We start from the raw sequence: 6,423 nt of genomic DNA, 5'->3' as shown, positions 1-6,423 counted from the left end.
GCGCGGGCCGGTCCACTTCATGCCGCTCTGCACGTGCCGATCCGCCCAGTTCACGCGGGGGAGTCGGCGGTCCGGGCGTTTCGGGTCTGGCTTCACTGAGCATAACACCTGCAGGGTTCGCCCGCGCCGCAGCGTCTCGGTGCGTTTTCATGCGAGCAGCAGGCCCTCGCGTGGATGCACACAGTGTCTGTCCGCTCACCGGCGCGGACACGCGGGAGGGCGTGCACCTGCGTTTCCTCCAGCACCGCATGCCGGAAAGACTGCCCTTTCCACTGAAATGGTCTTTTCACCTTGTTGAGAAGCAACCGACCGCACCCATGAGAGTTACTTCTTGCCCCTCGTTCTGTCCCGTCTGTGGATCTGTCTGCTCCTTGTCCCAGCACCACACTCTTGGGCACTGTAGTTTCGTAGCAAGTTTTGAAATCAGGAAGTGTGAGTCCTCTTTGTTCTTTTTCAAGAGTATTTGTCTGTTCAGGTCCTTGTAGTTCCATATGAATTTATTATTATTATTTTACAGATTTATTTTATTTAAGTAATCTACACCCGGCGTGGGGCTTGAACCCACGGCCCTGAGATCAAGAGTCGTACGCTCTACTGACTGAGGCAGTTGGGCACCCCTCCATGTGAATTTTAAAAGAGGTTTTTCCATTTCTTCAAAAACCTCATTGAGGAGATCGCTTGGAGTCCAGTGGCCAGTGCCGATGTCTTCACAATAGTCGGTGTTCAGTCTGCGAGCGCAGGCCTGAGGGTTTCCGTCTGCTCGCGTTTCTCTCAGCACTGTTTGTAGCTGTCAGAGGACGAGGCTGCTCCTCCTCGGCTGAAGTATTTCCGAGGATTCCTAGAACACGGATGCTGATGCTGTTGTAAACGGAATCGCTGATTTAATTTCCGTTTCAATCGTTCGTTGCAAGCGCGCCAGACGCAACTGGCTTGTGTGTGTTGGGTTTGCGTCCGGCCACTTTGCAGCATTCAGCCGTTGGCTCTGCAAGTGTTTCCGTGGGAGTCTTTAGGGCTTTCTGCATATGGAGTCGCGTCATCGGCAAGTCGAGGGAATTGAATTCTTCGCCAATTTCAACAGCTTTCACACCGATTTCCCCTTTAGCCGCGCTGGCTGGCGCATGTCGGAAGTTGAAAGGGGGCCTCCCTGTCCTGCTGCGGAGCTTCGGATAAAGTTTCAGTCCCTCACCGATGAGTATGACGCGCTGTGGGTTGGTCGTGTATGAACAACCTTTGTCATGGCAAGGAAGTCCCCGTCGAGTCCCAGTTTACCGAGTGTCCTTATGAAAGACCGTTGGGTCTTGTCCGATGTTTTCCTGCACCCACGGAGATGCTCACGTCTCCTTCCTCCTCGCCCGATAGCTGTGCTGTGGCCACGCTGGTCGGCGTCTGCGTGTCGGATCACACTTGCGTTCCCCGCTGGGTCGCGGCGCGGGAGCCTCTCGGCGTGCGTCCGGTTCGGCGGGCTGGCGTCCTGTGCAGGGTTTCGGATCTGTCCTCGCGATCCCGGATCGGACCGTGCTTTTCTCGTAGCGTCTTTCTGGCTTTAGAATCAGGGACGGGTTAGGAGTGTTTCCCCTTCTATCTTTTGGAAGAGTTTGGGAAGTTAATTCTTAAAGTGTTCGATTGAATTCACCAATGACGCCCTCTAACCCTGGGCTTTTCTTTGTGGGGAGGTTTTCGGCTGTGGGTTCCATCTCTCTGTCTGTGTGGATTTTCTCGTTCTTCTCGACTCAGTTTTGGGAGTTTGTGGGTTTCTGAGAGTTTGCCTGTTGCGCTGACGTTTTCCTGTTTGTTGCTGTACAATAGCGTACGGTACGCTCACACAATGCACTTTTCTTCTTTTAAATCCTTTTTATTTCTGTAAAATTAGTAGTAATGTCCTCACTTCTTTTGTCCTTTCATTAATTTGAACCTTCTCTCTTTTTAGCCAGTCTAGCTGAAGGTGTGTCCATTCTGCTGATATTTTTAATGAAATAACTTGATTTCGTTGGCTTTCTCTATTTTTGTATTTTCCACATCACTTATTTCCACGCTAAACTTTTTTTTTAGATTTTTATTTATGTATGAGAGAGAGAGAGAGCACAAGGGGGGTGAGGGGCCAGAGGGAGGGAGAAGCAGACACCCCCCAGCAGAGAGCCCAACGTGGGCCCAATCCCAGGACCACGAGCTGAGCCCAAGGCAGCCACCCGACTGACTGAGCCCGCCAGGCCCGTCTATGCTAATCTTTATTATTTTCTTCCTCCTGCTAGTTTTTTCCCCTCCTGCTAGCTTCGAGTATAGCTTGCTGGGTTTTTGGTTTTTCTCTTGTTCTTTATTGTGGCATCTCCGGAAGGACATAAATATTTACATTTAAGGACATTTCTGCCGTGTCGCTGGGTGAACACGAAGAGAACCAGAAGTTCCGTGGCCGCACGGGACGAGAAATAAAGACTTCGCAGACACAGTTTGGAAGTCACTAAACAAACGCAAGATCACCCTTTGATAAGGAAAACTAAACGGCGCCCCGCGAGCGAGAGACTGTGGCCTTCAGCCTGCATCGTGCTCCTCGTCATCGGGGTCCCGCAAAGGTACGACGTGTGTGAAGACGCGGGCGTGGCGCATTCTCAGCCGAAGGAAAGAGAAAGATGCAGAAGCCAGCTCGGAAGAGGCGCGCGTCCAAATTAACAGACAAAGACGCCGAATCCAGTGTCTCTCGTCGGTGCGACGAGGTAAAAGAAATCGGGACAGGGTGCGAACAAAGAGGGAACGCCGACGCCGGTGAGAGACAGGAGTTGCGAAAAGGCACGAAATGGAACATCTGATGCTGGAAAGCACAACGGCGGACGGAAGGGCTCGCGGGCTCCGCGGCAGGCTGGATGCAAAGGAGCGCGTCCGGACGCTGACCCCGGCATCCCCGACGCAGCAGAAGTAGAAACAGTGAGGACACCGGCAGCCGGCAGGACGCTGAGCCACAGCCCGGGAGCCCCACAAGGAGAGGAGAGAACGCGGCCCTCACGCCCCAGATCTGATGATGGACACGAATCTGTGTACCCGAGAGCCTCAGCAAAGTCCAAGCAGAATGAAGGACACGTTATGGCCAAGGTCACAGAGAATCTTAAAGCAGCGAGAGAGACATGGCTGGTCATGCGCGAGAGATCCTCCGTACTGTTTTGTTTTGGTTTTTGTTTTTTAATTTTTTAAAAAAGATTTTGTTGATTTATTTGACAGACAGAGATCACAAGTAGGCAGAGAGGCAGGCAGAGAGAGAGGAGGAAGCAGGCTCCCTGCTGAGCAGAGAGCCCGATGCGGGGCTCGATCCCAGCACCCTGAGATCATGACTTGAGCCGAAGGCAGCGGCTTAACCCACTGAGCCACCCAGGCGCCCTTCTTAGTGCTGTTCTAAGGGGCCTCTTATTACAAGCTTTGCAGACCAGAAGGCGGCACGATGCGGCCTTAATGTCCTGGAAGATGTAAAAACAAAACCAAACCCTGTCAAGCAAGAATTCTCTAGCCATAAAAAACTAGTTTCCAAAAACAAAAGGGAAAGCAAGACGTTCCCTGATAAATCCGATGCAAGGGAGCTTGTCGCTAGGAGACCTGTGGGCAAGGGCTGCTAATGAGGGTGCACGGGACTCCCTGCTCATCTGTCACTTGCTTGTTGGGGAACCTGCTTCTCCCTCCCCTGCTGCCCACCCTTCCCCTTGCTCCTGCGCACTCCCGGGCTCCCTTTCTCTCTGTCAAATAAATAAACAATTTTTTAAATTACTAAAGAGACTCCTTTTGGCTGAAATGAAAGGACACTAGATAGTAACTCAAAGCCACATGCAGGGCACCTGGGTGGCTTGGTGGGTTAGAGCCTCTGCCTTTGACTCAGGTCACCATCCCAGGGTCCTGGGATCGAGTCCCGCGTCGGGCTCTGCTCAGCAGGGAGCCTGCTTCCTCCTCTCTCTCTGCCTGTCTCTCTGCCTACTTGTGATCTCTCTGTCAAATAAATAAATAAGATCTTTAAAAACACGTACAAGCTGGCATCAGAGCAGTTTCGGTTTGGAAATCTCTCTCTCTCTATGATTTAAAAAGCAAAGGCAGGAAACACTAATTAGAGACCTGCCAGTGGGCCGGCGGTACATAAAGACACGTTGGTGACAACAGTGTGGGGAGGGGGGACCGGAGGAGCCGACCGTGTGTGTACTACTGCCGAGACTTGGTCAAGTCTTCAAACCGGGTGTTACCCTTCTAGGATTTTAACTGTAACTTTCACAGAAACTACTAAGAAAAAATACGCAGGAGAGGAGAGGAAGAGGAAATCAAAATGGCGCCACACGAAAATCAAAAAAACCAAAAGGCAGTAGTGGAAGAGACTCGGGAAGAAAAACCACAGAAGACACGTGGAGAACAAACGACTACTGGGTAGAAGTAAATCATTTCTTGTAATTTCTTTAAATGTAAATGCACTAAACTCTCCGGTTAAAGGGCAGGGGTCGGCCGATGAATAAAAACACGATCCATCCAATGTATGCCGTGTACGACAGGCTCACTTTTTTTTTTTTAATTTATTGGACAGAAAGCACAAACCGGGGAAGCAGGAGAGGGAGAAGCAGACTCCCCGCCGAGCAGGGAGCCCCATGCGGGGCTTGACCCTGGGGTCTTGGGATCACGACCTGAGCGGAAGGCTGATGCTTAATGACTGAGCCCCACAGGCGTCCCCAACAGACCGTAGAAACAAAGGCAGAAAGAGGTTGAAAGTAGAAGGATGGAATCAGATATTCCGCGTGAATCATGACCCAGGAGGGCTGGGGCGGTCACATTAAACCGGTTTTATGTCAGGTGCATTTTGGACAAGTTATCGTTTCTCGAGATCATGTATGGAAGGGTCGTACCGGCCCGGCTCATGTGGAGAGGTGAGCTTTCTGCCTTGCGATCTCCAAATACTTATTCAATCGCGGACCTGCTTAGTTCTCCTCAGCCCTTGTGGAGAGGGCTCCCTGGATCGGTGGGATTGTTGGTCCCAGTGGACCACTCCTTCCCTCATCTCCTTGTTTCCGCCTGGGACTCAGGACCAGCTCCTTCCCTTATCCTGTTCCGCTCTTTCTCCGAGTGCCCGTCTCCCGTCCTGGATAACTCACTCGTTGTTGTATACTTCTTGTTGGTCCTCTGCCTCAGGTAGGGACCTGTGTCCGCACTGGCCCCCGAGGGAGTGGGCACACAGCAGTCACCCTGTCCGCACTGGTGAGTAACCAGTGTCTAACAGGGAGCCCCAATTTAGCGTGTCCAGACACCAACCCTAGCCACTGTGTCCCCTCGTCAGCCATGGAGCTCTGCCCTCCAGTCAGTGAGGCCAAAATGTTGGTGTTTCACTCACACTCGTGGAACCCATGCCAGGATGTCCCGTGACCCCATCTGCCTGCCACACCCCACCTCTCGCCAGTCGGATCCTGCTAGAACCAGGTAGCTATGACCCTTCACCCTTGCCGTCTCTGCTCTCGGGGCACCAGGACCATCCTCTTCCACCTGGCACCCCCCCCCCCCACTTCCTATCTGCTTCCCCAGCCTCACACGGACATGGGGCACCCAAATCAGTGATGTCTCTAGCCTGTTTGTGCTCTGTCTCCCCCACGAAAACATCAGCTCCAGACGGGGTGACCGATGGTCCCCATTTGCTGGGCTTTGAGCCTGAGGGTCCTGATCCGGCCCGCCCCTCAGTCCAGAGCAGACCCCTCGGTCACCAGCTGCAGGGTCGGTGATCTTCGCTTCACGTGCTGGGTCAGTGGGGCGCCCAGTGGGTAGTCAGAACTGCTTGAGGATCGGAGAACGAATGGGGCACACAGATGTCCCAAAGTTGCCCTCCAGTTCAACATGAGCCCTGGGTGGGGACCTAGCCCCTCCCTCTGGTCCTCCCCGACCAGGGGCCTGAGATCATCCGTGGTCCACGGTTCACGCCCCAGGCCACTGGGCGTGGTCAAGGTCTCGGTGTGGAGGTTGGGTCGCTGAGCGCAGCTGCCACTTGGTGGCAGCACACGGGGGCCCTCGGGGGCCCAAGAAGGCGACCCTCAACTCATTCCCTACAGCCCTGAACCTCTTGAGAGGGGCGCAGTCGTGGCCGCTGTCTGGGCTCAGATTTCCGGACCTGTGGAAGGCCAAGGCCGCAGCAAGTCTGCAGGAAGCCTGCACCCGGTCGCTCCCGTGCCCTCCCTGGTCCACTCCAGGCAGGCCAGGCTCCCAGAGGTAACCCTGGGTCCGAACCAGGGTCTCTGCATGGCCACGGGGCTCCTGGGTGGACCCGGTGAGGGGAGCAGGAACTCTAGGCAGGGACAGCCCAGCCACAGCTGGACTCTGGTCCCTCACCCCGCCTGGGCCTTGATGGGGAGGGAGCACCCCGGGCAGACAAGGGCCTCCAGAGGGCTCCGTGCCCCCAAATCCTGGGCAGTGAGGAAACGTGGTGAGTGC

Source organism: Meles meles, chromosome 7, assembly GCF_922984935.1.
Source record: "Meles meles chromosome 7, mMelMel3.1 paternal haplotype, whole genome shotgun sequence".
NCBI classification, from domain to species: Eukaryota; Metazoa; Chordata; class Mammalia; order Carnivora; family Mustelidae; genus Meles; species Meles meles.
This window is presented reverse-complemented; position numbering follows the sequence as displayed.